At 44.6% G+C, this 21,585-nt stretch overlaps 1 protein-coding gene across 5 annotated transcripts in view; it reads left to right on the top strand.

Moving 5' to 3' along the window:
• Positions 1–2,031: 2,031 nt before the first annotated feature.
• TRMT9B (tRNA methyltransferase 9B (putative)) overlaps positions 2,032–21,585 on the top strand; it is a 57,980-nt gene continuing 38,426 nt past the window's right edge. Inside the window, exons 1-2 of one of the 5 annotated variants that reach the window (XM_032328865.1) lie at positions 2,401–2,814; positions 15,659–15,757. The gene's annotated coding sequence lies outside the window, so the exon portion shown is untranslated. Of the gene's footprint in view, positions 2,115–2,396; positions 2,999–15,658; positions 15,758–21,585 lie in introns of those variants that run through there. The other 4 variants (XM_032328866.1, XM_032328867.1, XM_032328863.1 and 1 more) reach the window with 4 other exon arrangements.

Genomic DNA, 21,585 nt, shown 5'->3' with positions numbered 1-21,585 from the left:
TTAAAATTTTTTTCATGATAAATATCCAACAGCACAAATAAGGAGACGATAATCCAATACTGGGCCATCTTCCCCCTCCGTGTGCCCACCTGCCATCAACAACAACCAGTGTTTGACAGTCATATTTTCGTTTATCTTTTTGCTGAGAGATGAAAGTGAAATTCTCAGGTAGAAAAAGAACACAAATACTATGTCCTAGCTTCAAGCTCCTAGCTATACTTCTCTAGTGTACAAATTTCCTTTAGAGCACACTTTCTTTCTATTTCCTCCGTCAGTACCCAAATGCTGTTGGTGGCCATGGAAATGCCTCTTATGATGGCCTCAAATAGAATAATCTCTTTATTTTTCATCCTGCCTCCAAACAAGGAAATGGTAACTCAAGTCTACAGACCTCTAGGGATTCCACAGATCTGCTTTAGCCAGTGTCTGAAATCCCAGAAAATGTATGCAAATCTTTTTACATTTGCTCTTTATATAGGAGGGTTCCAAAGCTTCTCTCGGATTTTGATATGAACCTATTACCTACAAGAGGTTAAGAACCTCTGCCTCTGCCACATCTCAAAAGCATAGTAAACAGACTTTCTTACTTCCATTACTTTGCTGATTCTCCATATCAAGATTCTACACCTATCACCACCTCCAGGATGCCTTCCCTGACTACATCATCTATAACCAATTTCCCTCATGCTTTCCTGAAGAATTTAAAACAGACCACTTTTGTAGTTATCACAGTCTGTTGAGACCCCATTTGCCTGACAAATATTTATTGGGCATGTATTATGTGCAGGTCACTATACTAATTGAGGTATGCCTTGTTCTCTGCCCCACTGCTAGAAGATGGCAAGGAACATTCCAGTATCCAGTATAGTCCTTGTACCCAAGGACATATTGCATTTATAGCTCTATTGAATAGAAATAAAAATGAGCAGTGGCACTTTAGTGGGCTGACATCCAGCTCAAGAAAAACATGTAAAATTAGGCTCATGATTTTTTGTTTCCCCTTTTAAATGCAAAAGGCAGAGTTCCACAGAAAAAGGAAAAGTTAGTTTATCCAGAACATGGTGATAAAGATACCCAAGCAAAGGTTCCCTTCCCTACCCCAATACACTGTTGCACTACCAAATTATTTCAGAAGCACAAACTGCGTATGCTGATCTCCACCAGCCCTTGTAGTAGCACCTCAAATACACCAGTGTCCATGCGAGCCCTATAGTCAGGTCCGCACAAAAAAACACACCTGGAAAACAGCTCAACATGAAGTTCCCTTCCTCCTGCTTGGAATCAGAAACACCAAATTCATACACGAAGGGCAACAGAGCAATTACTAAATATGTTGATTTTTCAATTTTGGGAACGTGCATTTTTTTTTTTAAGTACTCAGGCCTCTGATGATTAGTGAGTTGTCTACAATAGGGGTTGACAATTATCACCCTGAGGACTTGGCAGAGCGTACCTTCAACCCTATTGTCACAGAAGCAATGGGGTGTGCGTGGGGGTGGAGGAGGCGATGTGTCCGATTTCAGGACAAACTTCTAACCTAAATCCTTCCCTCTTTCTGATAGATGCTATTTTGATGGGGACTAGTTTTGCAAAACTCTTAACAGGTTAAGCACCCTGTTTCAGTGAAAAGATCTGGGGACTCTAGCACCGGCACCTTGGACTTAATGCCTTTGATTTTCCATTATCCCACAAACCCGATGGGCTCATCTCCGTGGAAGTAGGTGGTTGCAAGAATCCAAGGAGGAAAGACGCGCTAAAGCGTCACGTCGCTGTCACCCCAGGTACTGCGCTGCCGTGCTCCCGGCCGGCCAGGTGCACTCGCTCGGCGGCGTCCTCTCCCACGGAGGACGGGCCACGCCGGGAAAGACGGACGAGAAGAGCCTGGGAGGAAGGCAAGAAGCTCACCCCCATCCCCAGGCCGGGCGGGAGCCGCAGAGCCTCACTTCCAGGGCACGTTCGGGAGGGGCGTTCCCAGGGCACCGGGCAGGGAGGCGACACTCCCCGGGCTCCGCTCCGCGCCCGCCGCCCCTCCGAAGCCGTCCGCCTTCCCGGCCTGGAGGCGCCGCGGGCCTCGGTCCCCGGACCGCCGGAGCCCGAGCGCCGCCTCCGGAGAGGTGAGGGCGGGGCAGGGAGGCGGGGAGGCGGGGATGGCGATGGGGGCGGGGAACGGCGCGCCCGGGGCCGCGGTCGGTCACCCAGCGGCTGTCGCGGCGCCCGCGCCGAGGCCCCCGAGCCCCGGGAACGGCGTTTCCCGCGCACCGCGCGCGCGTAGGAGGGCGGCCGAAGCCTGGCCCCGGGCCGCGGCGGGAGGAGCGGGCGGAGGGGCCAGCCCCGAGCTCTGCGCGCCGAGCCGCGGCCCGGGAGGCCTCCGGGGCCCTCGCGGTAACTTCGGAAGCCCCGGCACGGCGGGCGCGCGCTCCCACGCGGGCACGCGCGTCCCGGCGCCCCGCTCCCCCGCGCGCGCTCCGTCTGTTTTTCCCGGTTGCTTTCGCTCTCACACTCTGAAATAGGTCAAGGGGTGGAATTTACACCAGGTACGGCCCCCGGCTCTGATGCAAAAGCGGCTCTCTCTCCCCGGCTCCGGGAGAGCCTTGCAACTAGTCGGTTCCCTAGAGCCTCCCGCCCCCATTCCGTGCCGAGAGCGCCGGCGACCGTGGCGCGGACAATAGTCTGCGGAGGGGAGCCGCGGCGAGCCTCGCGCCCACCCTAGTTCCGCCGGCCCTGCGCCCGCCCTCCCCCAGCACACCCGGAGGAGGGGGCGCGACGGGTCGCTTCGCGCGCTCGGGTCCCCGCGCCCGGGGTCTGACCGCCTAGGTGAGTTCGTGCTCTTCCCCCGCCGTTCCGGTCGCCGAGAGTGACCTGTTTACCTTGAAAACTTAGACGTGAGCAAAACGGGCGAGGGTGCCCTGCCGTAGGGGGTTGCGGGGTGCGCTTCAGAGGCGAACACCCGATCCATCAGAGCTCAAGAGCTGCAGGGGACATGTTCAGTGTCTTAAAGGTGAAAATGAATTCGTATTTTCATGGAATACACGCGTCTCTCTCCCTTTAGAAGCTACCACTTGGAAACTGCTTTTTAACTAGCAGGAGGCGGTGAACTGGGATAACTTAAAACCAGAAAGTTTATCAGAATCTGTTGTAGGTGATCTGAAAGAACTTACGGAAATAGTCAAAGCCGACAACAAATATACAGTTTAAGAAGGAATTTCAAAACGAGATGGTAGGATTTGCATAATATTTGCCGTAGGTGTATCTCATGGTATTACCTGGGTTCTTCGTGGTGAATATCGTAAGCATACAAACGCTTTCTGTAGAAAGAGGGTAAGGCTGTAGACATCTACCCGCAACGCTTTACATCCGTTGGTATGCATGAATTGAAATGTGTATTGAACATTTCGTGTGGGCAGAGAGCTAGAAAATATATCGTGTTGAGGTTTAGGTTTTTAGCAGTATTACAGGCAAAGGTTGACATTTAACTCCTTTCAGTGGTTACATGTAGGATCCGTCATGGGAATGATTAGCGTATGGAATCCTTGACATGACTGGCTCATGAATGGTTAATCTGGCCTGAAGTTTAGAGAAGGGAGGACTGGAGGATTTTCTGTCCTTGATGCCTGACCGAAAATGCAGTGGAAAGGACTCCAGTGCTGGTGAAGGATTTTTAAAGGAGCTCAAAGGGGAAGATCATTTGAGAGGAATGAAGGTGACTCTCTGATGGCCACTGATGGCACATACCTTCTTCTAAAGGAGACCCTGGACAAGCTGGAAAGCGTCTCCTCACTAAGGAAACCACTCCAGAAGCTACTGCTTTCTTAATACATTTGGTCAGACTTGAGAAGGGAGCTCTCTATAGGCTCTTCTTTTAGTTCAGAAGAAAGCCTGTCTCTAGAAAGGTTCAATTGTTGTAATGATGTTCTCTGGAAATAATTTGTCCTTTTGCGTGTGTGTGTGTGTGTGTGTGTGTGTGTGTGTGTGTGTGTGTTTTAATATATCCAAATCACCAAGGCAGTTCAAGGTTTTAATAAAATTTTACTTACTGGCAGGATATGAAATTGATAATACTATGCATGGTTAATTCTGTTTCCAAGTGGGAGAGGCAGACATGCTTTCCCAGTAAATCTTAGGTCTCTGTTTATGTGGGTTTTCTAAAGCCAAATCTTACCAGGGATTAAGAGGACTCTAAAGAAGGTATTAATGCTTATGGTATTTCTGGCAGGTGGATACGTGAATACTTCTAGGCTATGTCATTGTAAATAATTCTTAGGCACCTTTAGAGAACTAGTATCCAAAATTTGAAACACATTTTGATGAAGGCTCTATCACTGCTTCAAATAAGGCACAAAGCACCGGACCCACTTGGCAATATACAGGACCTTAATTCTGAGAAAAACATGCAGCTAAGTCTTTGTGTTTTTACTGCATGGTGATGCTCTGATGTGTATTTTAAATAGGAATTGAGTCAAGCTCTCATTGTGATTTAGTTCTTGGTCTGATGCATTTTTGAGATGAGGCTGTCAGCACTGGTCCGGGCAATCTCACCTTTCTACTTACAGGTAAATGAGAAAGTGCTCTAAGACTGGCATGAAAGTATTAAGATGCTGGGGTTTTATTTATGAACAGACCTGGGGCGCCCGGGTGGCTCATTTGTTAAGTTGCCGACTCTTAGTTTCCGTTCAGGTCATGATCTCAGGGTTATGAAATCGAGCTCCCTCAGGGTTATGAGATCGAGCTCCAGGAAGGACTCCACACTCAGCAGGGAGTTTGCTTGAAGTTTCTCTTCCTCTGCCCCTCCCCTGACTCACAGGGGATCAATCAATCAATCAATCAATCAGTCTTAAAAAGAAATAAGAACAGACTGAAGGAATTAAAATGGAGCCCAATTCTGGTATAGTTTGGGCCCTAGAAGGCCTGCAAGCGGAGTGGTGCTAAGTGGCCAACTGAATGTCCTTCAGCTCTTGTGAGTTTCTTCTCTTGATGCCGTAAGAGCACACATAGCATCGAGCCCCTAGCTGAGAGGTATCCGAAAGGAGTTGACATCATTCACTTTGCGTACTTACTTCCCATCTAGTCAAACTTCTAACCCCTCAAGAGAAGGAATTTAGAGTCCACACTGGATCACCTGGAGTGAATCCCATCTCCAAGCCATTTCCTCATCTGTGAAATGGCCATCATGAGACTTCCCCACGTGGCTGTGAGAAGCAAAAGGAAAGATTTGTAAGGAATGCCAAGCATGTAGTCAGCACACTGTGAGCCGTCCCACAAGGAGAAATGTGTTGAGTTCGATGTCATCTCCTGGGGGCCGTGGAGGGGTAGCTGTATAATTGCCAGGAGCACTGAATATTCAGGTAAATGGGTCATTCTCCTGTCCTGATCCACTTAGTATGCTCTCCTAGTATACACTATAGTATAGGCTAGACTCCCAGGATTAGTGTCCCTTGGGAGCTAGAAGCTCACCCTGTCCAATTTGCATATCCTCCACCTTAGGCCTTGGCTTCTCTATGGTTAAAGAAGTTACAAGTGGTGTTTTTTGGAAATAATGATGAGATAGTAAGGGAGGATGAGATGACCAAGTGAAATTCTAAAATAGAATTTAAACATGTTTGTGTTTATGCCGTTGGTAGTTATGGCCCTCCTCAAATGATGATCATTCCAAGTTTCCCCAGGGGCAGTTACGCATTTTGGGGTATTGGACTTCGGGGATGGGGCAGCAATACCATTCCATCAGCTTTTCAGTTGTTCAGCATTGCCTGGGGACGTAAGGCACCACACTCAGCCTTCAGAAACAATAGCAAGAAACACAGCCCTAACCTCCCATGGGACACAGGTGTGCTGCTCATACATAGGTAAACCTGTAATTATACTTGTGCTCAGTGCAAGGCAGGAAAAATGTCAAGGGCAGAAACAGGGAATTTGACCTAGTATGGGAGGGATGTCAGGAATGCTTGCTTCCGGCAGTGATGTTGGGGTTGTGAGGGAGATCCTTTCTTGGGGGAAGGAAGAGCCTTTAATGTGTAAGGAAGAGCCCCAGCAGAGACCCCCCACTGTAGAGGGACTCTGCACACTCAGGTACTGTAGAGGGACTCTGTGCACTCAGGTACTATAGGGGGACTCTGCGTGCTCAGGTACTGTAGAGAGACTCTGTGCACTCAGGTACTATAGGGGGACTCTGCGTGCTCAGGTACTGTAGGGGGACTCTGCATGCTCAGGTACTGTAGGGGCGGGCTGAGGAGAGAACAGGGATCTTTGAAGAAGGGGCAATGTTGTCAGTGAAGCTGGAACATAGGCCTCTGCTGTTGAGACTCATTTTCTTTTCTATCAAGGAGTACAGCCTCAGTAGAACTCATAATTGCTCTGTGTAAACATCTTACCTTAGGCTTTGAGACTACTCTATTGAATTATAAAAATATTTACAATCATTTTTTAAGCAGATCAGAACCTAAACCCAATTGACTAGTTTGTCAGCTCTTTGTATTACTAAGTGTCTGACTTTAAAACCATTGGGATTAATTTCCTTTTTTAAAATCTAATAGATTTGTGCTTAATATAAATGCTTTACATATTTCCAGCCATCCTATATACATAGATACAAATTTATTTGTCTTATATTTGTATATAGGAGAGCTGGACATACAGAAAATACATATATTGATCCAGGGTGAATCTATAGATCTATCTGAGAGCTCTCAGGACTGATTTGCTTGCATTTGCCAGTGGAAAGGCCTCCAGAGTCTGCCCTGAATGCCCTCATCTCTCCCTTCTTCCCTGGATCAGGGACGCTGCGGATAATGGAAACTATCTGAGCTACTGGAAGCAGAACAGGGTTTCATATGGGAATTAGGTGCTCACAAGAAGGTTGGAAGAAAAGGTTGCCAGTGGAAGGGGAGAAGAGGATCCAGTCTGGGCTCTTAGGGTGACACCCAGACAACACAGCTGAACTGGATCCCCTCCCCGCCCCCCCCACCCCCGCCCGGGGCTGGGGGCGGGGGATCTGCTGCCATCACTGCTGCCTTGTGGAGGATGAGAATCAGGGCCACCTCTGGAGCTGCTGACCTTAAAGAACACAATGATCAGAGAAGCTGCTACAAGTGCCACTCCACCCAGGAAGCAGGGAACTGAACACAGCCACCAATAACAAAACAAACTAGCAGACATATCTCGTTAATATACTCTCTCCCTCCCTTCTCACCCAGCTTATCTCCCCTGCAGAACCTGATCTGTGCCCGGAACCCTAACTGCAAGGAACTCTGGGAAATGTAGTTTCTACCTTCCCAGCCTCCCAGATCAAGGAACGCACCCTTGAAGGAGACAGGAAAGAATGCGGAATGACACCCCATCACATCTTACATATATCTAAGACATATTTCATCAGAGCCTTAGCTAGCATATTTCATTCAAAGCAGGTGGATGATATATTGTAAGAATCCAAAAAGGATTTAGTTGCTAACCAATTTCCATTTCAAACAGATGGATATTATAGTCATTACAGTGGAAAATTGCTGGAAAAAGCATCAAGCAAATAGATAACTAAAAATTACCAAGCTCCTGCCTCTGTGGTTCTGTTTGAATGTGAAATAATTTTCCTTTGTTTGGGTGTAGTAATCAAAGCCAAAAACCAGGAGAATTGATTTCTAAAAAAGTTCTCCCCACCAAAGTCCCAGATAGTCTACGTTTAATAAATGGCAATATAATGGAAGAATACAGTGTCTGATAAGAGAAATAGGTCCTGACAGGCTGGCTCTTTCATTAGATGAATTATCTATGTATCTCTGTTTCTACCGAAATCTTTCTTTAACCTATAACTTGAATGGTGCTTTTTTCTTTTCTTTCTTTCTTTCTTTCTTTCTTTCTTTTTTTTTTAAGGATAATAAAGATAGAAATCATCTATTAATTGGAGATTCAAATAAGTATTGACTCTAATCACTTATTTCATTCGCTGGTGCATATCAGGTTCTGTTCTTGCATTAAAGTAAATGTGGCTGAATCTCCATAGTTAAGTAATAAATTATCATTTATCGGCAGTCAGGAATTCCATTCGCACATTTAGGAATGAATCTTGATTATTGAATGAAGTCATTTTGTATTTGCCTCTGATTTTGAGAACTTGAAAACAAGAGCAGAGTAGCCGAAACAAATGGAGTAACCTAGTGCATTTGACAGTCTAAGACATGTGTCTATTTGTAATTGATTTTTATGTCTCAAAAGGCAGCACTCCATTCAGAAATCTTCTCTGGTAGATGCTGAAAGCATTTAAATGCAGATTTACAAATGCTGCCTGGGGCAAACCACCGTATAATATGAAAGTGTTCTTCCAAATCCAGTGGTGACTCCCAGAGTTTAGCCACTACACTCCAAGCCACTAAAACTAAACATAGTGCTTTTGCTCTGAAAATGCAGCTTCAAGACAAATCCACTGTCTTCCATCCTGAGCCCCCTCCTAAGCCCCACTTACCATGTGTTCTCAGGAGGGAACTGTTTGAATTTAATATTACACTATTACTTGAATAATTGTAAAGGAAAGTAGTATTAATCTATGTTACAGTAACACATTAGGATCCCTGATTCCCCCTCCCCACAGTTTTTCTCTTTCATTCGTATTTGAGTAAACCATCAAGAGAAAAACCCGGATTTCCCTCCCACTGGGTTATGGGGGGACGGGTTCTCATCTTCAGCTGTATGGAGCTTAGTTGCAGATTACATTGTAGGTCACACCTCCTTTTATGGATTGAAAATCAAAGTCTTTTGGTTTTCCAAGTGTATTATAAAGTCAAAGAACATCCAAATCTGAACTCAGTCTCTGGTTAGATCATTGATGGACTACACTGAAATGGGAGGTGGGTAGAGAAAGCATGGTTTGGGGGTTTTTTAAAGCAAAATTTGAGGACCATCAAGCAAGACTAGTATTTGAACATCATTAAATGATTGTTTAGTCACTGACTTAAGATGTGGATGTTAAGAATCTCTTTTGTACCAGGATTGGTGCTGGATTCTAAAGATAGATGGCTGTGCCTTTGAGAGACTGATTCTCAGAGAGTTATATAAGGTTATATTAGGTAAACTGGTACTCTTATTGTCAGTATGGAAATTAGTGGTTTTCTCAAAGAAAAAGTGGGACATTTTCTCATGGTAAGGTGAAAGACAGAGTTAATTGAAACCTAGACATACTTCTGATTTCAGAGAATATTTACTGATACTTTTGACAACAGCAAGACAATAAAAAGGCAGCCACGAGAGGGAAAAAAATGTCAACTGTCTCAGATGGGGTCTTTTATCTACTCCTTTTAACCTACAGAAACTGAAGGGAGCTTGTCACAAGTTAGAGGGTTTTAGTGTTTAAAGAAATAATGAGTTTATAAGAAAAGAGGACTGCTTTGGGTTCTTTAATCAATATTCAGAAAGTAGTCTATTATCTTTAAAAAATGTTAAGGTTGGTAGTATGGAATGGGGGACCTCAATCCTGTCGGGAACTTCCATCCTATCACTATAAGAAGTTGAATTCAATTCCAAAAATGGGCCTGGAAGTAGATTTTCCCCCAGAGCCTCTTATGACAGCTCAGCCTGGCCACTATCTTGATTTCAGCTTTGTTACATCCTGAGAAGGAAACTCAGCCGTGTTGTTCCAAACTCTGGACCTACAGAACTGTGAGCTAATAAATGGGTGTCATTTTAAGTTAAAAAAAAAAAAAAAAGATCAGAACCAGTAACATTCTATAGGACATTGAATTTATAATTAGAGTACTTGAGAAAATGCAGGTACATTCTGAATATTAAGACATCTGCAAATGAAAAGGTCAATACAATGACTTATGCAATTATGAAACAGATCTAGGGTGACCAGATGACGTGTTGTTCAATCTGGGACACTTTTAAGGGTGAAAGGAGTACTATTAATGATTGCCCTGGGAAAAGAAGCAGAAACGGGGACCGAAGCCAGCAAACCAGGATTTATGGTCACCCAAGATTAAGATGATGGTTGTATAACATTATTGCATTAACTGCAATATTGATTCCTTAAAAATTGTGGTAAATATATATATAACATAAAAGATTTAAACCATTTGAAGTGTACAGTTCAGTAGCATTAAGTATATGCATACTGTTGTGCAACTACCATCATTCATCTCCAGAATTTTTATCATCTGGCCTTGCTGAAACTGTACCTATTAAACAGAAAGTCCCTGTTCACCTCTCCCCTTCACTCCTGGCAACCACCATTCTACTTCCTGTCTCTGAATTTGCCTACTCTAGGTACGTTACATTTGTGGAGTAATAAACTCTCTGTCCTTTTGTGACTGGCTTATTTCACTTAGCATAATGTTCTCAGGTTTTATCCATGCTGTAACTTATATCAGAGTTTCCATTCTTTTTAATGATAAAAACTCTTCTACTGTATGTATTTCCACATTTTGGTTATCTATTCATTCATCGGTGGACACTGTGCTGCTTCCACCTTTGGCTCCTGTGACTAATACTGCTATGAACATGGGTGTGCAAATATCTCTGTGAGCCCTTTCTTGCTATTGTTTTGGGCATATACCCACCATATTAGTTTTTAAGTGGAGAAATTAAAAATGGAAGGAAAAAGAGCATTCTTTACAGGATCTTTCTGGTCATACTTCTTCAGTACCGTATTCTATCAGACCAGAGTCCAGCGATGCCTCTACAGAATTCATTAGAAAAATCCGTTGTTACAGATGACCTGCTGAAAAATACACCCAGGGGTTCAAATTCCATCTGCACACAAGAAAGGAAGCTAGTATTTTTGTCTCTGCTACCATGATGCATTGATCTCGGATGTTTCTAAGTGAAAAGGGCTGGCATTTAGAACGTCAGAATCTGAGTCAAGTGAATGGCCTTCAGCAGCATAAGGAACCAGAAAATGAACAGCATGAGACTGAACAACAGGAGGCTCCATGTGACCTAGAACATCTTTGTAACGCAGGGGACCATGAACTTCCTGGAAACAGGCCACAGAACCAACTGCCATCTGTTGATTTAAAAGCTGAGAAAAAAGGAGACAAGCTACAGGGGCATGTGGACCTTCCAGATACTGAGAAAAATGTTCTTTTCTTGGCCGTAGAAGTAGCTATGAGAAAGTCAATGTCAAGAACATTGGTCCATCTGATCTCAACTTAGATAATCCCTTCATGGAAATGGGAGCATCAAAATATAACTCTTCATCTCAAATTTTAAGTATTTTCATTTCCACCAGGGATTTATAGACCTGGACAGTAATGTCGACAAGTCTGGAACAAAAAAGAATTGCCACATGTCCCTCTCTAAGTCTCTTTGGCAGATGTCAGTCTTCTCTGCAGCCAATAAAGAAACTAATTCATCTATAACTGCAGCCTTGAGGGAACTTGATAAATCTGTGGCCATCGGTAAGAGCCAAGCTTCAGAAAATACATCTGCAGAGGTTAATCTTCCAATCAAAAATGGTAGCCGAGGGCCCAACAGGTATTAAGGAGCTTTGAGAAAAATGGACCCAAAGTAAACATCTTACAGCTTTCCAGAATGAACAGTGCCCACAAGTCTGTTCTCACCAGATCACTCCTGTATGAGTGGGGGCTGAAATACTACCAGGCAAGTCCACATGAAAACCTGCACACAAATGTTTATGATCTGAACACCCCCAAGTTGCAAATAACCAACATGTCCTTCAGTTGATGAATAGACAATCTGTATTAGAGTCATGCAATAGAATGATATTCAATGATGAAAACACCTATTAAGCCATGAAAAGACATGAAAGAACCTTAAATAAATATTGCTCAGAAAAAGAAACCAGTCTGAAAAGGCTAAATGCTATATAACTCTGAATATAGGACATTCTGGAAAGAGTAATATATGAATCAGGACTTAGATAGTAAAGAGGCCAGTGATTGCCAAGGATTTTTAGGGGGAGATAGAAGATCAATAATGGAGGATAGGGGACTTTCAGAGCAGTGAGACTATTCCGGACGATGCTGTCATTACGGACACGAGTCATCTTGTATTTGGCAAAACCCACAGAACAGTACAATACGAAGAGTGAACCCTAATATAACTATGGACATTTGTTAAAAATCATATATCAATATCGGTTCATCAGTTTTAACCAATGTTCCACAGCAATGCAAAATGTTAGTTAAAAACTGCATAAAACATGTCTTAAAAAACGAAGACACACTTCACTTGGTGTTAGTGCAGAAGATGTACCAAATGTTACCTGCGGGGGTCCGGGTAGTGGTATGTGGAGGGCCGGGTGAACTTGGCCTCCGAGTCCATGAAGGGAACAAATGAGAGCAGTTCTGTCAGCGATTCCCAGCGGAAACATCTACTGACCGCACTGTACCAGACTAGTCACCCAAACTCTTAGCAGCTGGCCTCTGAGCAAACTGCTTCCTTCCCATATTAATTAAAGACTTGGGTCTGGGCCTCTGGAATCCACTGACACATCTGAAACCAGAGAAGACGGGGGTCCTGAAGAGACACAGCCGTTTCCCAGGTCCGACCTATGGACTGCAATCAATCCCCCCCCACCCCACCCCCCGCCCCACTGCAGACCCCGCTGAGATTCTCTGTGCTGGCTCTCCTCTGTGGGAAGCTCTTGAGCCCTTGTGACAAGGGAACGGAAATGCAGACCCAGCTCTTCCTGTTTTTCTAGCAAGGAATGGGGTCGTTCCTACAGAACTCTGGCAGAGTGGGCTAGCCCATACACCTTGAAAAAGCTATATAGATACACACGCACACCCAGATGTGTCCATGTATGTAGAAACCTGCAAGCAGCATATCAAGCTGGGTATTTTTAGGTTTTTGTGATTGATTTTTCTCCAAAGTAATTTGTGATCTTTTGTCTGATAATCTGCCCTACTTGTGAAAATTTGAGCCTTTTGAAATAGATGAGCAGTATGTGCATCCAGAAGCTTTTAATTCTCATTGAGATGATATATTCTGGCATAAAAGTGATGGTTTTGTGTGTAGCATACCACCTTACAATGATCATGAATCTTCGAAAAGTGGAAACTACTAGAAATCCCACCGCGTGTGCAGCTGAAAGCAGATGAGCCGAACGCTGGCTCTCTGTGCTGTGGGCAGGGTGTGCCCTGTTGACTCAACTGTCAGCTTGTAAACTTTAAACCACACAGTCTGGTGTTTTGAAGGAGTCCTGGTGCTTGGGTGTTAGGATTCATGCAGGGGAAACAGGACATCAGAGAATAATTGGTCAGTAAAACAGTGAAGGAAAAACAATGCTCTTTTGACACGGAAATGTTTATTGTAGGTAAACAGTAATCACTAAAGCATTTCTACAGGTTATTAGATCCTCTGTGCAACAGCTGCTTCAATCAAAGCCAGGACCGAGTCACTCCCATTTTCCTGGATCCGTTTAAACTAGACCATAGTGGGTTTGCTGGGTCTCTGGACTGATAGGATCAGTACATGCGGATTCCTGTCCATAGTCCTTAAGAAGGTTATACAGTTTCCTTTTCTTTACCAGTTGGCTCTCAGGTGTTTATAAGTGACACCAATGGTGTTAGTTTGCACCTACTCTGACACAGAACTTAAACCTCTTTCCGCACACAGCTACTGGCCCCACCTCAGCACAATGCTGTTCCCTCTGGCCTTCGGGCCCCGCGCCCACCTCCTCTCTGCCTTGCTCAGCATCCGGGGTCCTTCACTTGACATTAGGTGGGCGAGGCTTCCTGCTTGTGGGATGACCAATGGCTTCAGAAAGAGGACACTGTGGTCCCTGTCCATCCCCAAAGTGCCAGTAGAATGACCAGCCTGTGCAGTTTCACCACAGTTTCGAAGAAAACTGTGGTGTTGCTAGAAAACCCAGTGTTGGAAGCCCGCAGCAGGAAAACCGGAGGGGCTGTGGGCGTGGAGGGGTGTTCTAGAGCGCATGGGCTGCAGGGGGCTGAGAGGGGGGTGAAGGACAAGGAAGTAGGCAAGGCTTGCGGAAGGAGGAAAAGGGGGAATCTAAAGATGGCGGGCAGGTGGGGGGCTGAGCATGGCTGTCCTGGTGTGTGGTTTTCTGTTCCTGTATCAGGAGAGAGGAGGTCATTGGGGGAGAGGCTGCACAGGTGGAGAGAAGGGATTGGCCAGGGGCCAGGAAAGATGAGAGCAACAGAGAGATGCCAGCCTTTGAGAGGCATCTTGACAGTCCGGGGAGGAGAAGGGATGTAGGAGACCCAGGGTGGCAAGAAGGGAAACTGAAGGAATTTTCATTTTCTTAGAGAAGGAGGAGCAGAGGTAGCCGGATAAGGCACTGTTTTGTCAACATGTGATGCTTTCTGGGGAAATTGAATTAGGATCTGAATGCAAATGATACAACCTTAAGCTTCAGATTTATATCTCTTTGCCCATTTTTGGCTCTTGTCTTCTCACGCATGAGCTCTGCAGCATCTCATTCTCTAACGGTTGAGGAGGCCTTAAAAGAGGGATCAGCTGACTGAAGCAGACTACTGGCCTTTCTGAGGAAAAAGCTGTGTTAAAAATCTCAAGTCGTTATTGTCATCTTCCTGATTTGTGTTCTTGAAAAACTCTTTTTCTAAAATACCCTATTTCGACTTTGCTTTTTTAACATTTCATGTTTTATTGACACAGAAACTGGGGCACGGCTTACAGTTGAGGGCGTCTTATCCACTTTCTTGGCTCAATAATTATACGTGTAACAAAATAGATGGTGTCTTAGGAGGGGCGACCCGGACAGAAGAGCACAGATTGGGTGCCTTAAACAGTGGATATTTATTTTCTCACAGTTCTGGAGGCCAGAAGTCCCAGAGGAAGGTGCCAGCCAATCTGGCTTCTGGGAAGAGCCGTCTTCCTGGCTTGCAGATGGCCAACAGATGGCCACCTTCTTGCTGGGTCCTCTCATGACCTTTCCTTTGTGTGCACATGGACAGAGAGCCACCCACCCCCCACCCCCGTGTCCTGGCTTGCATTCGTTCTTAAAGTAGGCTCCACAGCCAGCGTGGGACTTGAACTCACAACCCCAAGGTTAAAAGATGCATGCTTTACTGAGCACACCAGGTACCCTTCTGGGGGTCTTGTCTTCCAAGAACATTCTAAGGACCCCACCGTTATGACTTCATTTGACCTTAGTTACCTCCTCATAAGCCCCTGCTGCAAAGACAGCTGCATTGCAAGTTAGAGCTTCAACATGAATTTTGGGGGAGACACAAGTTATCAGGCCATGCAGACAGCATCCTAGATTCCATTAAGGAGTGGATGGCCATCACCAAAAAATACCTCCCTCAGCTATGGGGGCTTCAGGTTAAATCTTTGGTCTTATTTATTTTTAGTTTTTAACTTGAAATCAGACCTCTTTTATATATATATATTTTTTTTTTTTAAAGAGATTATGATACAACCCAGTGAAAAGTTCAAGAATGGTATTTATCACTGGAAATTTGAAATAATAGGCTGTGCATCCTTATAGGCTTATCTCTGAAGAGACAAACACAGTTATAAAACGGGGTCTGAAAACAGAAAAAAAAATTAAACTTTCTGAAACAGTCTGATTTATTCTGGGCACAGACTTAATAACTCCTGCTGCTAGAAGAAGTACAATTTACTGCCACAGCAAAGCTTAAAATGTCAAACATATTCTTACAAAATACAATGCAAGCTGCCTGCAAATTAGACCATTCTCTAAGCTGGCGTATTTCCTACGTCTCTGCAGCTTTCATAATTGTGGCACTTACTGAGAATGGAAGGCCTCTGTGCGTGATGCGAACATTCTAACCCCGGCAGTGTGTCAGTTGCCATCAGCATTGAGCAGGTAAGGGCTGCTACAGACCCTGGAGGAAACTAAGCTATTAGGAGCTCCGGATAAAGGAGACAGAACTAGCACTGAAGCGAACACAGCAAGGAGATGGTGTCAGAGAGCTCGGGTTACAAAGCAGAGGCTGCCAATCAGAAGGCCAGGAGCCAGGGACTTGGCAGGAGGTCACAGCGGCTGCCGGCCTTTTCCAGCATCCAGCTCGGACTCAGAGCCCAGGAGGGATGAGAGTGGTCAGCACAGATGTCACCAAATTGGTTTATCCAAAGCTGACCCTTCTGATGACCCGGAAGTCTTTTCTTCCCGTTTTAGGTAGGATTTCAAGAGATTTAGTTGCCTGATTTCTGTTAGGCTGAAAAAAAGTGAGAAGAGCCGACAGCCGGGGCGGGCGGAAACGGTGAAGAAGTACTGCAAACCTTGTGCCACTCGGTGTAGAGGCAGACACTATTCAGCCCCGGAGAGCATCACTCTTATACTCTGTCAGACTTAGCGCTCACGTTGCCAATTTAAAAATAGGCCATTTAGGGGCGCCTGGGTGGCTCAGTGGTTTAGCCTCTGCCTTCGGGTCAGGTCATGATCCCAGCATCCTGGGATCGAGCCCCACATCGGGCTCTCTGCTCAGCAGGGAACCTGCTTCCTCCTCTCTCTGCCTGACTCTCTGCCTACTTGTGATCTCTCTCACTGTCAAATAAATAAATAAATAAAAATCATTTAAAAAATAGGCCATTTATAGGCTATTCAGGAAGACCTCAAAAGCATGTATATTATGTTAGATTTCCATAAAAGTCATTAAAATAAATATAATACTTTGATCAACCTCAGCTATTTGTAATGTTAAATTAGGTGATATAGGTTTTCATTTAAATTGACCTGATTTGGAGTTCAGCACATATTTATTTGGCACAGGCCTTCCCAGACTCCTACAGGAGAGGGATGGCACATGTCAATTCCATCCGGCGCCATCCCAGAGGAGGAGCAAGACGGTGCAGAGGCTCAGAGTGACCCTGCCATCAGGGGAGTCAGCCCCTCCAAGATGAGCTGAGCCTGTTTGTTCAGAAGCTGGGCACAGTGAGGAGGCCCACAGTGGAGGGCTAAAAGCTCCATTTCCCTAGATCACAGGAGTGGGAAACAGAGGTGACAATATGTTCCTTACTGTGTTTTCATTTTACAGTGTTCAGTGTACAGTTTACAGTTCAGTGTACAGTTTTGATTTTAAGTTACGAGAATATAAAGGCATTTTAGGATCACCTAACATTCCTCATCAGTACAGACACCCAATGGTCGATACTCCAGAGGTATGGGAGGTACAAGTCATAAAATTCTAGGTAGCATGAAAATAACCTTTTTTACAGTGCCTGAAAAATTTGATTGAGAAGCAGGAATGTTCTGTGGGTTCCATGTTCAAACACTGGTTCACTCTAGGGTTCTGGGTAAATCATTTCCTGTATTTGTTTTCTCTCTGAAATGATCATCTAAAGATACGTGCAGTGCCCTGAAATCTTTGATCAGTTACATACTAGTATGTTGGACAAAAGCTTATATAAAAAACCACCCAAAGTCTCAGGAACAAATGTAATCCGTAATGGGATGAGGCAATGGCAGAGCTAGGTCTTGACCTCAGGACCTTGGGTCTTCAAGGTCACGTTCTCGACTCCTGCTCCCCGCTACCGCTTGCACACAGACTGAAGCTCTTCAGAGCACAGTGAGGTTATGGGGACAAGGATAATGATGGCTTGCTGACCCCAGGGGTTTTTCTTTTGGTAGAACTGACATTAAAATGACTTTCTCCTCCTGGCATTTGACCCACATAAATTATTTTAAACTTTTCTTTACTAATGCACGATACCTAAGCTTATTCCTTTCTAACACAAGCTGCCCTTAAATATCGGTAATTTCCAGGGAAGGCAAAGCCTCCTGAGTTTTCAACTTTTCTTGTTAATTAAGTATGGAAACTGTCACTCTCCTAGGAGAATTACAATCACCAATCCACTTAGAATGCCAGCAGAGTATTAAATATGTTTTCAGAATATCATCTTAACTCCGAATAGTGTGATTTTTTAATTTGTTTGAAGCATTGTGACACGTCATTGTTCAAGTAGAAGGATCTTGTAATACAGCTTTTTAAAAAGACAGTGATTAAGATGAATTTCTATTTTAAATGATGCTCCTCAAATCACAAAAGACATACACACACTAAACAACGATAAAGGTCCGCAGAGCTGTGTGACTGTCTTAGGACACTGCCTGTTTGATGAAGATGAAGTTGGGAAGGGGACTGAAATGGGCAGACTTTCCTGATTTCTGTTCCTTTAATCTGGAAAGCCACCGGCTTGCTCTATGGAATTTTCTTTTCACAAATGGACATTAATTCATTATCAATTTCTGATTCGTTTGTCCTAGAGAGCTACTATAGTTTCTAATTAACTACCAAAATCTCTTCCTGTCCTCTAGTCCGAGGTCTGAATTTTTATGGAATGCCATCAGGTTGAGAGGAATCTTAGACAGTGGCATCTCAAGGTGTGAATGGGAGGCCACATGTTGATGTTTAGCTGCGCCTTCTGAGAAGGACCAGTCCTCAGGATGGTGAGGATGGGCAGCCCACAGGGAATACGAGGCTTACAGGGGACAGGGGAAGTGCAGTTTCTGATTTAACAATGCCTGTTAGTTGGGGCGCCTGGGTGGCTCAGTGGGTTAAGCCTCTGCCTTTGGCTCAGGTCATGATCTCAGGGTCCTGGGATCGAGCCCTGCATCAGGCCCTCTGCTCTGCAGGGAGCCTGCTTCCTCCTCTCTCTCTGCCTGCCTCTCTGCCAACTTGTGATCTTTCTCTCTCTCTCTCTGTGTCAAATTAAAAAACAAAAACAAACAAGCAAAAAAAACAATACCTGTTAGTTACTAGAAGAGCGGAGGCATGACAGATATGCGCCAAGCCCTTTATTACCTGTGCTTGCCTCACCTGACCTGTGTCCCTGAGAGTCAGCAGGGATGCGTGCTCCTACTTAAGGAAAACCAAAGTCCCTCCCCTTGGGGTTATAGCTGGATTTCCATCTGGGCTTTCTGTCTATACAGAGAGAATTACTTGAGATCCTCGGCTCCTTTACTGATACCAACAATCTCCTCCCTTTAATTTTGTCCTGGTGATATTTCCAGTAACTACTTGGTTTTCTTCCAGGTAAGAAAATTGTATAAAAAAATCAAAAAGCAAACTTAATTGTTAACTTTTGGGGACATCTGTTATTAGTAAAGAGACAAGTTTGTTCTTTCACTGTCCTTGAACTTTGGGCTCTGAGATCTATTTTTTATGTGACCCTGTTTGTAATCTGTCCTCACTTTTTACTTCGAAAGTAGCATTTGACTGTTTTTTTTTTTTTATTGTGCTGTATTCTCACTCACACACAACAGTCAAGAGAACATGTCGTTGGCAGGTGGCGGCACTTAGCACTGTCCCAGGGTCAGCTGCTGGGAACCATCATTAGCTGCCAGGGAAAGAGTGGGCTCCTGTCAGGAAATGACAGGTCAGAGGTCTGCAGTGATGAGGATTTACAAGAACCCAGGCAAGTGGTCCGTGCAGGCCACCAAATGCCGCGTGAAATAGAGAAGCAGCCTTTGGTTCCCAGCATGCCCAGAGATCATGGACATCAGCTCGTGCCAGTTTCTGTCAAAAAGGGACTTTCCTGGCTCCCTCACATCACCTTGCCAGTCACCCCTCTGAGCACTCTAGCACTGGACGTTTTGAAGCAAACTGGACCAGGGAGGAGGTCCAAAAGAAATATCACCGCTCTCCACCTTTCCTGCCACTGGCTTCACTGTGACCGTGGGCCCAAGCTGGGAAAGTTCCAGACTGCAGTGCAATTATGGAGCTCGCTCTTACACTGGGCAGGGAACCTTCGCTTCAGAAATCAGCGTGTTGGTGAGCAAAGCGAGCTGGAGAACAAGAGCAATAGAAGTATGAGTGCCACTGAGGAGGTCTCCGGGGACATCACATCACCTGCATATCCCTCTTGTGTCACGTGATAGTTCTGCTAAGGCTGGGGACCACACAAAGCAGAGTGTTGCAGTCTGTGCTCAATGCCATGACTTGGGGTTGGTGGAAAGGGACTGGCCCTCCAACGCATTATTGGGAAAACAAAAAGAATTTTACCTCTTTCTTGCATAAAAGGGGCAGAAAAACCATGAGGGACTCTTAACGCTAGGGAATAAACAGGGTTGCTGAAGGGGATGGGGTGATGGGGTAACTGGGTGACAGGCCCGTGACGTGAGGAGCACTAGGGGTTACACGCAACGGGTGAATTACTGAATGCCACATCTGAAACGAATGGCGTACTGTAGGTTGGCTAATTGAACTTAAAGAAAAAAAAATTGGGGACAACAGCTGCAAAGCTTTTCTTTTTTTTTTTTTTTTCCTGAAAGTAGCTCCCCTGACTACTCCATTTGCTGGGTCCAGCACTGTGTTCTAGGGTTAAGAAGTGTTTTATGATCAGTATGATGGTGGAAAATTGGGCAATAAGAAGGAAGCCCATGAGTAGACACAGTGTGTTTGAAGAATTTTGCCATAAAAGGAAGCAAGGAAATTAAGGCTTAAACTGGACAGTGATCTGTGGTCATGCCTGGGAAGGTTTTATTTTTTTAAGAGACATTAAAAGATATTGAACCATATTTTTATATTTATGGGAGAGATTTAATAGCAAAGGGAAAGTTTTGGTTTTTTTTTTAAGATACTGAAGCATATTTTTATATTAATGGGAAATATTTAATAGCAAAGGGAAAATTGATGGTTGGCAAGAGAGGGGAGAGAGTTGCAGGATGGAAGCTGTTGAGCTGTCAGCATATAGCTGGTAGGTTTGCTTTCTAGGTTAGTATGAACAGTTCATCCCTTGTCTTTCTTCCAGGAGGAAGGAGTGTATAATAAATGCAAATAGGTTAGTGTGAGCCCATGGAAATCAGAATGTTCCTCACACCCCCAAACAATTTACATCATATGGATATCAAGCATTTTGTTGAACATATAACTGTTGAATATATGTAGATCCCAAGATAAAATTTAGAACTTATCTGGAACTACATCAAAATAAAAGACACACTCTTTTCTGCATCGAAAGACACAATCAACAGAGTGAAAAAGCAACCTACAGGATGGGAGATAGTATTTAAAATCATACATCTGATAGGAGGTGTATATCCAAAATAAATAAAGAGCTCCTACAAATCAATAACAACAAGGAAAGAAAGAAAGAAAGAAAGAAAGAAAGAAAGAAGAAGAAGAAGAAGAAGAAGAAGAAGAAGAAGAAGAAGAAATAACAAGCTAGATCACCTGACTTTTAAAATGGGCAAGGGGGGATACCTGAGTGGCTCAGTGGGTTGAAGCCTCTGCCTTCGGCTCAGGTCATGATCCCAGTGTCCTGGGATCGAGCCCTGCGTCAGGCGCTCTGCTCGGCGGAGAGCCTGCTTCCTCCTCTCTCTCTCTCTCTGCCTGCCTCTCTGCCTACTTGTGATATCTGTCTGTCAAATAAATAAATAAAATCTTAAAAAAAATAAAAATGGTTAAGGGACTTGAATGTTTTTTTTTTAAGATTTTATTTATTTATTTCACAGACAGAGATCACAAGTAGGCAGAGAGGCAGGCAGAGAGAGAGAGAGGAGGAAGCAGGCTCTCCGCCGAGCAGAGCGCCTGACGCAGGACTCGATCCCAGGACACTGGGATCATGACCTGAGCCGAAGGCAGAGGCTTTAATCCACTGAGCCACCCAGGCACCCCTTGAATGGGTATTTATCCAGAGATGGCATAAAAATGGCCAACATGCATATAAAAAATGCTTAGTATCATTAATTAG

Source organism: Mustela erminea, chromosome 21 (assembly GCF_009829155.1).
Source record: "Mustela erminea isolate mMusErm1 chromosome 21, mMusErm1.Pri, whole genome shotgun sequence".
Taxonomy (NCBI): Eukaryota; Metazoa; Chordata; class Mammalia; order Carnivora; family Mustelidae; genus Mustela; species Mustela erminea.
This window is presented reverse-complemented; position numbering and strand designations above follow the sequence as displayed.